General features: G+C 37.6%; 1 pseudogene; it reads left to right on the top strand.

Annotated features, from left to right (window-relative positions):
* LOC115856275 (mesoderm-specific transcript homolog protein-like) overlaps positions 1-16,667 on the top strand; it is an 85,937-nt pseudogene extending 69,270 nt beyond the window's left edge.
* The last annotated feature ends 856 nt before the right edge of the window (positions 16,668-17,523 follow it).

The raw sequence follows: 17,523 nt of genomic DNA, 5'->3' as shown, positions 1-17,523 counted from the left end.
AGTTTCTGAAGCACACTTACTGGTACCATATCTCCTTTTCTCTAAGTGAAGGTAGAGTGAAAAAACACCATAGCCTTTAGAACCAGATCTACTTGGGTTATACTACTATAAGTATTCTTGCTTCACTAATCTAATGGGGTTAATTAGACTCTTTGGATTTTATTCTTCCAAATTTTAAATATTAATTTTAATGTCAACATATTATTATTAATGAAGATGACAAGTATTCCTACAGTAGAGGAGATGATCAATAAATTGAAGCTGTAGCTGCCCTTTTTCTGTCAGATAACAGGACTAGTGATTATGATACCATAAACTTAAGGATGGTAGTACTCCTCAGGAAAATCTTTGTAATTTTATACAAGTTGATCTTTAACATAAAGTAAAGGAAATGTTACATATATCCATGTACTGGAGTTTCTATGCAAGCAATTTATGTTGTTTTAATTCTGCTCAAAACAGTACATAGTAAGTTGTCTTATTTCCTTAAAGGACGAGATAATTTAATGCATATTTTTACTGAGCTTCCTTAAGAAAATCTAGCATGTGAATTTTTCTTCTTCATCCCTTATGTTTTGTCCCAACCTGCTGATGCTATGTTTGCCCACATTAATTTTTTTAGCATTGATTTTTAAAGAAAAACATTGACCTAGTGGTACTATCCTTTTTTATTTTCTATTATCTCATGTCATTTTAAGTTTATCCCATTTAAAATTTTTTAAAGCAACAAATATCTGTTATATCACAGTTTCTGTGTGTCAGCATCTGAGTCTCTGATGTGGTTGCATTCAAGCTGTTGGTTGAGCTGGAGTCATCTTAAGGCTTGACAGGGAGGATTTGCTTCTTAGCTCATTTATGGTGCCTGTTGGCAGCCCTCAGAAAGCCTGCTATCCTTTTTATCATGATCACTTAATCACTGGATAGAAACAATTGAGCTTTTTTATTCTTCCAGAAAAAAAAAGCCACATGCTTGAGTTTATAACAGACAGTACTGCTTAGCTGCTCCAATATCTGTTCCTAAATTTGTTTCTCCTAGCTACATTTTGGCTACTTGTGCATACTATTGGCCAAACAAAGTAGAAATCTGTTTCTGGGTTCCTAGAAAACCTTTGCTTTCTTGACATAGGTGCTATTCTACCTTCACGTTCCTGCTTCCTGCTGGAGACTGTTGTATTGACAGAAGCAATAAGTCATCAGTTCTGACAACTCAGAGCCCTTGAACCAATCCAACAGCTGACTTGATCTATACTTCTTGTTATGTGAACAAAAATAATCTATTGCTTAAGCTTGTGTTGTAAATGATGTTCTGTTACCAGCAGCTAAAAACATGCCTATTTGATATATTTTGCAATATCATTTTTCCTTTCTGGCCTTGAATTTTCTCACAGATAAAAGTAAATGTAATGGTTAACTTTATACATTAACTTGAATGAGCTAAGGATTTCCCAGATAGCCCATGAAACATTATTTCTGGGGTGTATCTGTGAGTGTGCTTCCGGATGAGATTAACATTTTCATCAGTGAACTCAGTAGACTATCGTCCCCAGTGTAGGTGGCATCATCCAACCTATTAAGGAACTGATTAGAACAAAAGGCAGAGGAAGAAGAAATTCACCCCTTTTTCTTCTTGCCTCCCTGACTAAGCTAAATCATCAGTCTTCTCCTGCCCTTGAACAAGGATTTACACCATCAGCTCCCCTGGTTCTCAGTCTTTTGGACTAGGTTGGAATTATATACCACTGGCTTTCCTGGATCTCCAATTTGCAGATAGCAGGTCGTGAGGCTTCTCAGCCTCCATAACTGCGTGAGCCATTCCTCATTACTTACTCTCTTCCATACACACACACACACACACACACACACACACACACATATATGTATATATATATGGAGAGAGAGAGCAAGAGAGAGAGAACCAATACAATAAGATGTATATATATAGGGCTTCCCTGGTGGTGCAGTGGTTGGGAGTCCGCCTGCCGATGCAGGGGACACGGGTTCGTGCCCCGGTCCGGGAGGATCCCACATGCCACGGAACGGCTGGGCCCGTGAGCCATGGCCGCTGAGCCTGCGCGTTCGGAGCCTGTGCTCCGCAACGGGAGAGGCCACAGCAGTGAGAGGCGCACGTACCGCAAAAAAAAAAAAAAAGATGTATATATATATATATCTCTTTCTCTGGAGAACGCTAACTAATACAGTAAGGATCTAAGGATCAGATAATAGAACATATATACGAGTTGTAGTCCCAAACATCTTCATTCTTATTCTCTGTCATGTTTGCCCTGATCAAGTTATGGAAACTATCTGGAAATTGAGAAAAAGAAGCTACTCTAAAAATGAATTTTAGTTTTGATCTGCCATCTGCCTTCATCCCCTATGCATTAATGGCCAATTTTAGCAAATTTTTGTTTTGAATCAGGTTTTCTAAAAATTGAATGAGAATAATTATTTTAACTCTTCTGATATGTTTCCCTTGGTACTGCGTCTCATAAATTCATCTTCATGTGTGAGTTAGTAAAGAGAAATGTCTTGCAAATGAAGGAAATAATTTTGCCATCAATCTCTAGATCAATTCAAATAATACATATATGTTAATAGAAAATGGCCTACTGTATATGTTTTTTAAATTTCCTCCACATCTCCATCTCTGAATTAATTAGCCTTTCAAGTTAATCACATTAACATAGGTTAAAAAAACACTGTTGGAATTACCTTACTTGTGCAGATTATAAAAACTTGGCGTTTCTAAGAGAAGTTTCTATGTGATACCTCTACTATAATAATTACGTATCTTGTATGCAACTCTGCTATCTTTATTACCAAGAGAGTACGATTATGGATTAACAGGAGTGAGAAATTAGACCCAAACTAAGGAAGAAGAAATTATAATGAATTTGTAGCACTGACCTCATTGAGGTGAAAAATGAAGAATTCTTACTTGGATTCTCTTGGCTAAATACAAGAAAAAGCTGTGAAATGTGAATAAAAAAATAAGGGAAACTAGGGAGGAGATATAGTAACTTATCTATGAAAGGTAGATGCCTAAGGGACAAGTGAAATGTATAATCTATGTCCCAAACAGATTACATATGAACCTAAATGGTTAACACAATTGCCCTGAAACATGCTAAAGATAAAGGCTGAATCACCCAAGATGATGAAAACACCATAGCAACTTGATAACTTGTTAACGTAGACCTACTGAATTTGGACTAAACTTGTCTGAGGCTTAAATCTCAGATGAATTCCATCCTTTCCTCTCACATCAGGCTCTTCACTAAAGTGCGTGTATCTAAGGGAAACGTACTACAGATGCCGTCTCCTGAGGCAAGAGTCAGACCTAAAGCACTCTTACGATAGACTTTTTTTTTGAACTATAGTTTTGAACTCTTTTTTAAACTACAGTTCTTCACAGTTTGAACCTTATCACCCTGCCACATTCTGCTTCGCTCGATATACCTCCTTGGACCTGAGGTAGGCATCTAGATTTTTCTGTAGTTATGAAGCAGTGTGATTAAAAACCTCTGCCATAAAGGAACTCCTTACACTGGTTACATATCAGCCTTTTTGGTGAGCGTTTGAGAAATACAGAGAAACTCAGTAGACAGTGGAATGATATAGAATAATGACATAAAATGAGATGGTAGCAAGCAGAACCCATATTAAATAGAAGTGTTATAATGGTTACAATGGTATAGAAAAGAGCCGTAAGTGGAACAGAAAGTGACCAAAGTCACCATAATGGTGATTCATTAGATTTAGATTTTATCACAGAATGCCATTTCAATTTCTATGTGACATGACTGCACAGTCATTGATAGAGTTTCCTGTTTTCTTTATTTCCTCATGCATCCTTATCATGTCTCCCTAATTATATTAGGTTGATTATGTTTCTACAGCCTGAAAAATTCTAAGTGATGAGGTGTACAAGCACGAATCCTTATATTCTGGTCTGGGTCTAACATTTTTCTGGATGATGAATTGTACTGAGGTCAAATCCCAGGCCAAAATTGAGCTTTGCTCAGAGAGGAAATAGAGTTGCCTCTTTTTGTTGTTTGCTCTCACTGCTCGTTTGTTGGAGAGTAATATTTGTTTTGCTATCTTTTAACAAATGCTCTATTTGAAACTCTAAGCAAAGCCACAATATTTGAAAGAGAAAATATAATTCATTTTTCATTAGTACCACTCGTTTCTCTTCCTTGGTTGACGTAATTATCATTACACGACAATTCAGATACATAGTTTAACCAAAGCAAATAGTATAATATCCCTCAGATCTGTCATCCTATATTGTCCCCTAAATGCAAGTCACTCCTGTCATCTGTCTCTACTCCTCTCTCACCCCTTTGCTGCTATGTATTTCTTCCCTTCTGATTTAATTTCTCACTCTAGGCTTCCTTGCCAACCCATTACACTATGCCATCTGGAACACCAGTGCACTGTTGAAAACAAAGCAAAACAACACACAATTACATGACATCAGCATATTCACTGAATGTTCTCTACCCCTTGCCTTAAATAAAATCTTTCTCTCCTCTAAGTGTACCAGGGTCCTTACAAACCTTTGGAGTGAGTAAAGAAGATTCATTCATTCATTAAGTATATACAGAAAGATCAGAGATGACGGGGGAAGGGAAGGAGAATGGAAATTTCAGCTTTTTTCTGATTATTCCTACTGCCTCAAAAGTAGTCCCTTTCACATTCATGCAAAGACAATTCCATTGTAGGGTGATGAACCATCACTGTCTGCCTGGAACTGTTCTGATTTTAACACTGGAAGTCCTGCACCCTGAGAAATCCCTCAGTCACAGGCAAACCTTACAGTTAAGCATCCTAGATTTTCAAGTAATGTCAGCCTACATCCCTTCTGTAAACATAATTCTTTCTTTATGGGACAACACAGTTAAATATGGCTTACATTTCTACTGCTTGACTGAAACTATTGAAAGTTTGAAAGTCTTCCCATTTAATGAAGTGCTCGCCTTTCCAGGTTTATAAGACAAAATTCACTTCTGGTTTTCTCCTGTCTTTCTGGAAACTTGACAAGCACTTTAAGATTTCTCTGACTCCATGTATATTTAAATGTTGGCATTTCCCATAAGTCTTGTCCTTTACCCCTTATTCTCATTCCATATGTTCTCCATGGATGGATTCACTGAATTCCATTTGGATTTAATTATCAATTATATCCTAATGATAGCCAAATCTGTTTCACATGTGATTTCTCCCATTTACCTATTACCTGTTAGACACCTACACTAGAAGATGCACACTCATATTAAAATTCCTCAGATTAATTCTAATCTTTCTCCTGCTATTCTATTTCTCATTTTGGTGGGAAACACAAGCATATACTCAAAGGCTTAAGCAAAATCCATTTATCTCCCTTACAGCTACCATCCCCATTCTCCCAATCCAGTGTCCAGTCTGAAATATTCCACCTCATTGATACATTTCTCATATGCCATGCTTCTTCACATAATTTATCAACTAAACTAAAATATATTTCAAAGCAAAAGAAGAAGCTAATCAGACAAAACACTGGAATAAGAAGTGTGTCAACTAAGAACTTTCATGGTCTTTGTGTTAGTTGACCTTTTATGGTCTTTGTGTTAGTTGAGGTTTACCAAAAAAACCCAGAACCAACAGAAACCGACAAGATATGTGTTTCTGTGTGTTTCTCTCTCTCTCTCTCTCTCTCTCTCTCTGTGTGTGTGTGGAGAGGGAGGGACAGAGAGACAGAGAGTCAGAAATTTTAAATTGTGCAGCTAAATAAAAAAACTATAAATATCTATTTCATCATCTCATTTTTAATTTGAATTCCACAGCTAACTATTGCCTTGTAGAAAATCACAGAATATACTATTGCTCATAGTGCCCTATCATTCGCTGAGAGGAGGGATTTGGTTCTCTGTTTGTTTGTTTTTTTCCCCCTTGGTTCCATTTCCTTATTTATAAAAAGAAAAATGGGCCAAGGCCTCCACTGGGAAAAAATAACAAATGATCACAGATTATTGGTTATTTTTAGAATAACATTTACAGAAGTTTTACAGATGGCAATCTGTAGGAGAAATTGAAGATGATTACAGTCTGAAATACAATAGACACATTTAAATTCCAAAGAGAACACATTCTATTTCATTAAAAGCATTGAAAATTGATGGTGCAAGTACAGTAAAAACTCAATTAACTGATACCTGACTTGCCCAGAATTTTAATTAGCCAACGTTCCCATCAGATTTGATTTTTAGAAATCATAAATAAAAGGGAGAAAATTCCACACTGATATAAACTTGAACAAGACCTTTAAACATGTCATTTTCCCATTTAAACATCTTCAGTTAGTCTCCTTGACTTCCAATTTCTTCTTCCCAATAACCTTGCACTTTTCTAATTTCCGCATGGAACTGGAGTTATCTTGTGAAATGCAAATCTCCTCCAGGCCCACTCTAGTTTAAATGTTTGAAGGCTGCTCTATCACCAGACAAAAGTCCTTGATATAATCTACAGCCTCCTCATGGCTGGCACCCCATTTCCTCTGCATCATTACGTCGTACCATGCACTTTGCCTTCTTCTCTAACTGCATTGGCTTTCTAGCGACCCTGTACTATGTTCATGCTCATTCTTGCCAAAGCAGTGTTTTATCTGTCTGGAAATTTATTTCTTCCCCCTAGCCTAGACAATGCTTAGACACTGTATACCAAGAGGAATAAAATCTATTGCATGAATAGGCTCCAGCTTAATCTGTTCTTCCTTAGAGAAACTTTCTCTGCCATCTTTCATGCAATTAAACTCCACCTTACCTGCTCTCTTACTATATATTTCTCTTCATAATAATTATACTAGTAGCAATTTAACAAACATTTTGAGATTATTTTATTAATCTATGGATTTCTCATTTATAACCTCCTAAGGGCATCCAAATGCATTTTTGTTCACAATACTGTCTTCAGGACTTAACACAGTATCTGGTACATAGTAAGAGTTCAATAAGAATTAGTTGAATTCATATAGATTTCTTATATAGAGACACAGTCCCCAGAAACAAAATAAAGCTCTTGTTGTGAGGTGTTCTGAATTTCAGATATCTTAATAATGCTATTTGAGATCAGAGTGGAAGCCATTCACAATGCACCTACCAACATGGGACCAGCTCTCATATACTCTAGACACCTACAGCTCAGAACTCTCCCCTCTAACAAGTCAGATAAAATTTGGTAGAAAAGAAAAAAGAGTAACACATAAGAAGTCTATGCTTGTCTAATGTGTGAGTTGTAAAAAGGATCTATAAATGGATTACTTTTATAAGGAAAGTGGGTGGGACCCAGGAAAGAGAGAACAAAGAAATAGAATAGTGGGTGAAGTTGAGGGAAATGGTAAGCAATAGGTGAAGGTGAAAGGAAAGAGGATGAGACATGAGGGTGTGACCCTGAAACCATGAATCAAACACCATCAGCTGATGCCCACTCCCACTCCCCACACACAGCTGGACTTTCTAAGATGTTAAAACAACTTCCTTAACACTTTTGTATAGAACCTCTGAGAACTTCATTGGGGACATTTTTGGTCAGGTGAAATACTGTATAGAAGAGATAATGACCTCTCCATAGCCAGCATTGATGGCTATTAGTAGTACAGTTATTGAGAATGAAGGATCAGAAAGGAATATCTATTCACATAGAAAAACCTAGAATATATCATATATATATATATATATTCAAATAAACGATAAATTTGGCCACCTGACTTCTTTCATGCCTTATAAAAAAATAGTTCTGTGGCCCTGCCACATAAATATTTTGTGCACTCACACACACGTTCACACACATGAACATATGTACATGCATGTATATATTTTCACACATACACACACACATATATACTTACACAGAGATGCAGAAATCTATACAAATACATATTCATTGAGAGACAGAGTGAACGAGCTGTGATAAAATTTGATTAATCTGAAGAAAATTTTGTGATACATGTCATATATGAAACTCAATGTGGTTTATGATGAGACTATTAAAATAGATTGATTCATTTCCTGTTATTTAATTTTACTTTTCATCCAATAGAAGCATGGGTTAAAGATGAAAATTAAAGCCTGACATAATTTTTTTCAACTTTTCTAAGGTTATGATTTTCTGAATCGTATAGTTTAAATCTGAATACTAAGAAATATGTAATTACATGTTTTAAAAAACATTTACTTGCAAGCCTAATGTATTTTGTTCTGATGAACAACAATTGCTAGCTTGAGCTTTAGACAAATATATTTGAGGTTTCAGAGCTGTGACAGACGTTTGTGACTTTTCACTCATTTGTTCATTCAAGTAATATTTATGGGTTGTCAATGCTATGGCTGATAAAAATTAGGTAAAATGTATCTTTAAAGAGTATCTACATCTTAATCAAAATGTTCTAAATTGCTAGCAGGATCATGGCAATTTGAGAGTAATAACTTGTCTGCCTCTAAGAGGGACAATCAGAAAAGTTTCACTGAGTTAACAAGTAGCTGAGCCTTGGAGAGTGGGCATGATTAGTGAATGCAAAAATGGATCACCAACGGATTTTTTAATGGCAGTGGAATTATTTCTTCAAACATAATAGATCGCTGGACCCTAAGAAATAGAATTGATAAATGTGGTTGGAACAGAAGTGGATGGTTGAGAACCATGACTAAAGGCTGTATCACCCAAGAGACTTCTGTAAAATCCCGATTTTCTCATCTACAACACTGCATTTGCACATAAGGAAACTGAAGCTAAGTGTCTTAACTTGTGATCACGTAATCAGTTAAGAGTTGACAGTTAGTTAACAGAATAAAAAGCGGTAGAACTTAGAACTCCTGACATCTAGTTATCAATAGAATGGAAGATGTAGAAAAACAAACAGGGATTTTTGGCATCAGATTTTGCCATGACTCTAAACTTTGTTACTGGTTGTATGCTCTTAAGCATCATATCTAACAACTCAGATATCAGTATACTTATCTGATAAATCAAAAATAATGTCCGGTACTGTTTGAAAGCAACATAGAAAGAGTCCCAAAATTGCTGTAAAAGGCCCCTGAATTTAAACAAGCTCTATTCCACATACGAACACTAACACCACTAAATTTTTCTTAAATGAAGGAGGGCATTATATATCAGTTAATAAACACACATTTTCCCATATAATATAAATTCAGTTTGGCAGGGACACAAAACTCTTTACCACAGATCATTTGTGTTATCATTTGAATACTGTGTTAAATCTTGTCTTTTTTTTTAAAAGGAAATTGATTAAAGATTGAGGAGAGCTGAAACTAATGACAGTACAATTGGGAGCTGGCTTGGGATAATGAGGCATGCTGAAAGTAGTGATTTCCTAGCCGTAATCAAAGACTGACAGATGTAAAGCTGGCCATATGTTCCAATTAAAGAAAATACATGAAATTCCAGAAAGAGATTATCTCGAAGTAATATGAAGTGATAGAAAAATCAAAGAAATCTCTATAAGGATGTGAAAAATGATGATCACAATAAAATACGTTGTCTCCAAATGTAAAGAAAGGTAATTAGGTATACAGAGTGATGGTTCAAGAGAGCTTTACACAGATTTCTCTATGTAAGAAAAAATTAGTTTTCATATTTATCTTGACAAGTTTTCCAAAATATAAGTAAGATTCTATCAATTTTCTCCTCAAAATTCTCCTAAAATATTATTTTCAGTCCTTACATGATAAGAATATGCATCTACAAATATCAACATCCATTATGAAATATTACTTTAAGAAGAACTAAAATTTGAAAATATAGGTTAATTTAGAAACCTAAATAAGCATTCAAATATCTTATTTAATCATATATACATTACTATCTTGGATTGAACCTACTTACACACCCACCCACGCAGATATACACACTTGCACATGCATTTATACTTACATCCACACTTATAAGATAGGTTTTCCTTTATCAATTTTTATAATTTCAATATTTATACATATGCCCAGGAAATATTTAGGTATGAAAGTGGAAGATAGCTTCTTTACCTCTTCAAAAATCATGATTAATATGCAATAATTTGGTTCCCCTAAAATGCTATCACAGCAAATCATCTAATGAAGCTAGAAAAGAAATATACCTTGAACATCTTATTCTATTTATTGAATGGGGACCCACAGAGGATAATTCCATGAAGACAAGTAGAGTGATTTTTTTCATTCTGAGAAAGAATTTATTTTGAACATTTGTTGGTCCATGCTTTTAGGCAGATGCTCTGCTGCCTGAGAAGACAGATGACCAAAGGTTCTGGGATATACATAGTATTAGTCTCACCTTCAGCAAGGCTGGACAAATCTTGTAGTGTAATGACTTTAGTTAATCTTTCACCTGTCGCTTATATGAAATATAATCATTTCTGCTTGAGGGTACAACTGAGGAAGAGTATCTCTTCACCACCCTCTCTTTACACTTGAGGGAAAAGAGATGGAAAAATAGTCAAAACAACTCAAAACAAAACAAAACAAAACAAAACAGTAGCCTGGGACTCAGAAATTTCTAATAGTCTGGTAGTGTTTCCTAATTTTTCTCGGTCTAAGTTTACCTTTCATTAAAAGGATATGAAGAAGTGCTCAACCCTACTTCCGGGAACTGGCATGAGAATCATGTGAGTTTATATGATGTGGGGACATTTTGAAGAGTAGAAAGTGCCATACAAATGCACTTAATACCTCTAAGTAAGAGATCCAGCACACAATAGGCTACTCCAAGAGAACTGCTGTCTGTTTTAAGAGGTACATAGACTAGAGCATATTCTGAGGTTAAAGACTTGAGGTAGAGAGGATCTACTAACCAAGCCACAAGATAATGAAGATTTCATGTGTTTAGTGACAGGTGTTAGAAAGGTTTATGATAGTGGACTGTAGAGAGAGATGGAACTAATGAGTAAGGACAGGAAAGAGATTTTTACAAATGAAATTAAGTGTACTCAAATAGCATTATCTAAAAGATGAATCAACTGGTTTAACAAGTGGTGAGTTTATTGACGTATTTGCAGCTTAAGTAGAGGCTAAATTGCCACCTGATAGTAAATAAGATCTCAGATGGGTAATGAAATTGTATGGCTGCTATGGTCCCTGCCATTCTCATTTTGAAAGGGTGTTATGAAAGACTATCATGATCACTGCATGGTTCAGTATTTTGATTATTTATTGCTGTATAACAAACTATCCCCAAACTTAGTGGTCTACTACGATAATTTCTTCTCACAATTCTGTGAGTTGACTGCTGCTAGGAAGGCTGGTGTTAACACATATCGGCCAGTTGGTGGTGGTCAACAGCTGGGAGGTCAGCTGCAGCTCAGTTCACCTTCATGGGTGCCTTTCCACATGACCACTCGGGCTTCCCTACACACTATGATGACCAAGTTTCAAGAAAGTGTGTTCCAACAGGACAAAGTGAAAGCTCAGATCTCTTAAAACTGAGACACCAGAGTTACACACCACTGCTTCCAGATCATTCTGTGTCAGATGAGTCACAGGGAAAGCCCAGATTCAGTGTGCCAGGAAAATGCACAAGGGCTTAAATGCCTGGAGCGAGGATCATTGGAAACCATCTTGGAAAGCGGCAAAGAGAATGTAGTAACAGACACAATTTTAAACAGAAGTTTTGGAAAGCAAGAAAGGAGCCTAGAAATTATTGAAATTAATTAAAAGATTGAAAGATAAGTTAAAACATGGATATCAGAGCTTCACTGTGTTAACATCTAGATTTTAGTCAAACATAGGATGTGAGTGAAAGCAGTTTAGTCCAATTTAACAATTAATGAGGATTTATTAGGTGACAAATATGGGACTAGTTACTGAGGTAACAAGATTAATTTCTGCATTTGAGACACTTCCTGAATAATTGGGAAGCAGATGGAAAGTAGGTACCAATAACACAATATAAATGATATTAAAAAAAGATTTACACAGTACTGGAGAGAATACATTTGAAGTGACCACAGAGATAAGAAAAGACATGAACTCTTCTTTGAAAGATTAGTTAATTTATTCCAGCAGTCAAATCGAAGGATACGCAAAGGAACTAACTTTTATTATGTGCCTACTTTGTGCCAGGTGCTATGCTGCTAGGTGGTGTTTGTCAATTACCTACTTTGTTTCTTAAATGATTCCCTTGAAGCAGATATTCCAATGCCCATTTTATACAAAGAAGAAACTGAGGCTCAGAGAGGTTAAATAACTCACCCAAGGTTAAACGTATCAAGGAACTCTGATTCCGAAATCCATTCTCTGCTTATTGCCCCACATAGCTTTACAGTAATAAAAGTGTGACTTGGGGCACACTGAATATGAAACATTCTCAGAATATTAGTACCCATGCCATGAAACTGTCTAGGCACATATCATATAAAAAGTCACAACTGCATCTATACATCATCTCAAGAATTCCTCAGATCACCTCCCATGTAATTCTGTAAAACTTCCCTGTGGAAGGCTAAATTAGTCCTGTCCCTGCCTGGGTTATTTCTTCCAGGTGGAAGTATCTACTACATAGGATGTTGGAAAAGCTCAAGATTTTGATATGGGTTAGAGTTAAAATCAGAAATCATAAGCATTTAGCTAGTAGTAGCAACAGTTGAGGTAGAAAGGGCAGTAGTAGCAATATAATAATAATAGTAAAATTAAAAATATGATTATAATGCACCCGAATGATACAGTGGCATTACACATGCTACTCTACTGCTGAGATATTCTTCTGTACTCCTCTAACCTTTATCTAAGTTAATTCTATACTATTGAATACATTTGTATTTTAGCTTATACAAAATATCTGTTCAGTAGATCATCCCTAATTTCTCCAGCCTAGGTACAATTCTTTTATATTCTCTTAAGGCATCATATTCCTTTCTTTTTTCTTTTTTGCGGTACGCGGGCCTCTCACTGTTGTGGCCTCTCCCGTTCCGGAGCACAGGCTCCGAACGCGCAGGCTCAGCGGCCATGGCTCACGGGCCTAGCCGCTCCGCGGCATGTGGGATCCTCCCGGACCAGGGCACGAACCCGTGTCCCTTGCATTGGCAGGCGGACTCTCAACCACTGCGCCACCAGGGAAGCCCTTCCTTTCTTTTATAGAACCAACTGTAATTTACTTGTACGAACATTTGATTTATTCCTGTATCATTTTCTATTGCAAAAGGTCTATGAAGTCATTTTGGGGGGGAGCATTTTATGCCCAGCTTGTACTCAGTACCCAACATATAGTAGATATTTAGACATTTCTGAATGAATGAAGGGTCAATTACACTCTGGGCATGTACAGTGTGAACAAGATGCTGAGCAATATCAACTTTCAAGTAGTGAATTCAGAAGGAGGTGCCCTTGAAGGAGGAAAAATAAAATATTGTCCCCTATAGTTAGAAACCTTTCTCCACAAATGTGTCAGCTTAATGTATCTGCATTTGCATGCCCATACATTTACTAAATTGCTCTTAATCATGCACATAGGCATGCACACACACACACACACACACACACTCACAAAACTATTACATCATTACCAGTAGTAATCTCAGGTACTTTTTGCTACTAAATATGTTCCTAAGAAAAATTTTTTATTCAAGAGTGTAAAAAGACCATTTCACTAGCCAAAGAGACAAGTGTTAGAAGTTGAAAGAACCAGATTTAAAAATCCAATTGAAATTGGCATGATTTTTAGCTATGAGATGCTTTCTATAAGTTTCAAAATCCAGAAATTGTGATGAATAATTGCATGTGTCAAGTTGGGGATTGTTTGGGGATGAGATTAACACTTAAGCTGGTGAACAATGACTAAAGCTGACCATCCCCCCATAATGCTGGTGGGCTTCATACAATTAGTTGAAGACTTGGACAGAACACAAAGAATGGTGTCCCAGAGCAAGAAGGCATTGTCCAGCATACTGCCTTCAGAATTCATCTGTACCATCAGCTCTCCTGAGTCTTTAGCCTGCCAGTCTTCAGACTAGAGCTGGGTGATTGGCTCTGCAGGGTCTCCAGCCTGCTGGGCCACATTGTAGATTTTGGAATGCCAGCTTCCATAATGGTGTGAGCCAAGTCTTTATAGTATACATAGTATTTATATATATATTTAGTATTTTTATATATATATATATAAAGTCTTATATATATATATAGTATTTGTTCTGTTTCTCTGGAAAACTCATACAGGTGTTGGTATCAAGAATGGTTCTAGAGAATGCAATCTCAATAAATTTTCTGAATTGCTTTTGAATTGGTTTCTGCAATTGTCTCTAATTTGATTAGATTTAAAGATACTAATGACTCTATTTTCAGTATTAAAAAAGCATTGATAGGGGTTTCCCTGGTGGCGCAGTAGTTGAGAGTCCGCCTGCCGATGCAGGGGATACGGGTTTGTGCCCCGGTCCGAGAGGATCCCACATGCTGCGGAGCGGCTGGGCCTGTGAGCCATGGCCACTGAGCCTGCACGAACAGAGCGTGTGCTCCGCAATGGGAGAGGTCACAACCGTGAGAGGGGCCCACGTACCACAAAAAAAAAAAAAAAGCAAAAAAAAAAAAAACATTGATAGCCCATGGCATGATCTGGCAATAGAGTTACACAAAATATTACTAATGGATACTCCTAATCAAACACTTGTAAGAAGAAAGGGTTGAGTGATAGTGTTTATGATACTTTAGAACATTTTTGTCAAACAAATGGGTGTAATGAGATTGGTGGGTTACGCCTAATGTTAATGGACAAAATGGGGAAAAACAAAAGATGAGCTCAGGGATTGAGATTCTCAGCTCAAATAACACAAAAATAATCTAAAAGCTTCTATGTCTGCCCTGAAAGTGACCCTTTTCTCCTGTAGCCGCAGGGCTGAAATTGCTAAAAACCGAACTCAGAATCTCATCCTGTTAGTAGCTAACAATGCAAACTGAATTCCCAGCCTCACAGCGTGTCTACTAATAAGTGAGGGCATTCATTGGGAAGGAATGGTGATGTGTGGGAAGACACTGATGAAGGTGGGCCAACGTCCAAAGGCAGGAGTAGATGGCTGTCCCAGCTCAGAGAGATCAAATTTGCCCTTTCTCCACCTTTTTGTTCTATTCAGGCTTTCAACAAATTGGATGATGCCCACCCACATTGAGGAGAACAATTTGCTTTATTCAGTTCAACAATTCAAATGCTAATCTCTTCCAGAAACAACCTCACAAACACATTCAGAAAAAAATATTTTACCAGCTACGTTAGCATCCCTTAGCTCAGTCAAACTGACCCATAACATTAACCATCACACCAGGCGACTGTGTATGATGGAAGAGGAAATAATCAGACTTCTCAGGGACTACTGGGCACTGGCTCTGTACTGACACTAATTTCAGAAGACCCAAAGCATCATTATGGTCCACCACTCAGCATAGAGGCTTATGGACGTCAGGTGAACAATGGAGTTTTAGCTCAGGTCCATCTGACAGTGGGTCCCAGCCCCAGTGGGTCCCAGTCTCAGTGGGTCCCTGAATCCATCCTATGGTTATTTCTCCAGTTCCAGAATGCATAATTGGAATAGATATACTTAGCAACTGGCATAATCCTCACACTGATTCCCTGACCTGTGGAGTGAGGGTTATTATGGTGAGAAAGGCCAAGTGGAAGCTACTAGAACTGCAATATATTGATACCATATTCCTGGAGGCATTGCAGAAATTAGTGTCCCCATCAAGAACTTGAAGGATGCAGGGATGGTGACTCCCACCACATCCCTATTCAACTCTCCTATTTGGCCTTTGCAGAAGATAGGTGAATCTTGGAGAAGGATGATGGATTATAGTAAGCTTAACCAGGAGGCGACTCCAAATGCAGCAGCTATATCAGAGGTGGTTTCATTGCTTGAGCAATTAATACATCTCCTGGTACCTAGCATGCAGTTTTTGATTTGAAAAATGGTTTTTTTCTTAATACTTGTTAGTAAAGACCACAACAAGCAGTTTGCTTTCAGATAGCAAGGCTATCAGTATACCTGCATTGCCCTACCTTAGGGATGTATCAACGTTCCAGATCTATGTCATAATTTATTTCACAGGGATCTTATTCACCTTTCCCGCTACAAGGTATCACACTGGTCCATTACATTGATGACATCATGCTGATTAGAACCAGTGAGGAAGAAGTAGCAAATATTCTAGAATTACTGGTAAGATTTAGGTGTCAGAGGGTAAGAAATAAAGTCAACAAATTCAGGAGTCTTTACCTTAGTAAAATTTCTAAGGGTCCAACTGTGTGTGGAGCATGTTGATATATCCCTTGTAAGGCAAAGAATAAGTTGTTGCATCTGGCCCCTTCAGAAAAAGAGGCACAGTAGTACCTAGTGGAATTCTTTGGATTTTGGAGGCAACACAATTCTCATTACTCCTAACCAGTTACTAAGTAACCTAAAAAGCTGCTCGTTTTGAAAGGAGCGCAGAACAAGAAAAGGCTCTGGAAGAGGTCTGACCGCCACGCAAGATGCTCTGTCACTTGGGTCATATGACCCAGCAGATCCAATGGTGTTTGAAGTGGCAGTGGCAGACAGGGATACTGTTTGGAGTCTTTGGTTGGCTCCTATAAATGAATCACAGTGTATGCCCTCAGGACTGTGGACCAAAGCCTTGCCATCCTCCGTGGATAATAATTAGTCTTCTGAAAAACAGTGTTTGGGGTGCTAATGGGCCTTAGTAGAGACTGAATGCTTAACCATGGGCCACCAAATTATCATGTCACCTGAGCAGTCCCTCATGTTTTCTGACTCATCAAGCTATAAAGGTGGGCATGCAAAGCAGAATTCCATTATCAAATGTAAATAATAATTATAAGATCAGTCCCAAATAGGCACTGAAGGCACAAGTAAGCTACATGAAGACTTGGCCCAAATGTCCATGATCTTCCCTCCTGCCATACTATCTGTCTTTCCCAGCCTGCACCTATGGCCTCATGGGGAGTTCTCTAGAATTAATTGATAAAGGAAGAGAAAAGTCAGGCCTGGTTTACAGATGACTCTGCATTATATGAAGGCACCTGAAAGTGGACAGCCACAGCACTACAGCCCCTCTCTGGGATACCCCTGAAGGACAGTGGTGAAGGGAATTTCTCTCAATGGGCAGAATATCAAGCAGTGCACCTGGTTATTCATTTTGCCTGAAAGGATAAATGGCCAGGCATGTAATTATATACTGATTCATGGACTATCTGCAATGGTTTGGCTAGAAGGTCAGAGACTTGGAAGGACCATTCTTGGAAAATTGGTGAGAAAGAAATCTGGGGAAGAGGTTTGTGGGTAGACCTCTTTGAGTGGACAAAAAACATGAAGATATTTGTTTCCCACGTGAATGCTCACCAAAGGATGACCTCAGCAGAGTAGGATTTTAATAATCAAGGAGATAGGATGGCTCATTCTGCAGTAACAGTCAGATTCTTTCCCCAGCCACCCTTGTCATCACCCAATGGGCTCCATGAACACAGTGACTACGGTGGCAGGGATGGAGGTTGCGCCTC

The sequence above is a fragment of the Globicephala melas genome, chromosome 16, assembly GCF_963455315.2.
Source record: "Globicephala melas chromosome 16, mGloMel1.2, whole genome shotgun sequence".
Taxonomy (NCBI): domain Eukaryota; kingdom Metazoa; phylum Chordata; class Mammalia; order Artiodactyla; family Delphinidae; genus Globicephala; species Globicephala melas.
The sequence above is the reverse complement of the archived record's forward strand: the minus strand, read 5'-3'. Positions and strand labels throughout refer to the sequence as shown.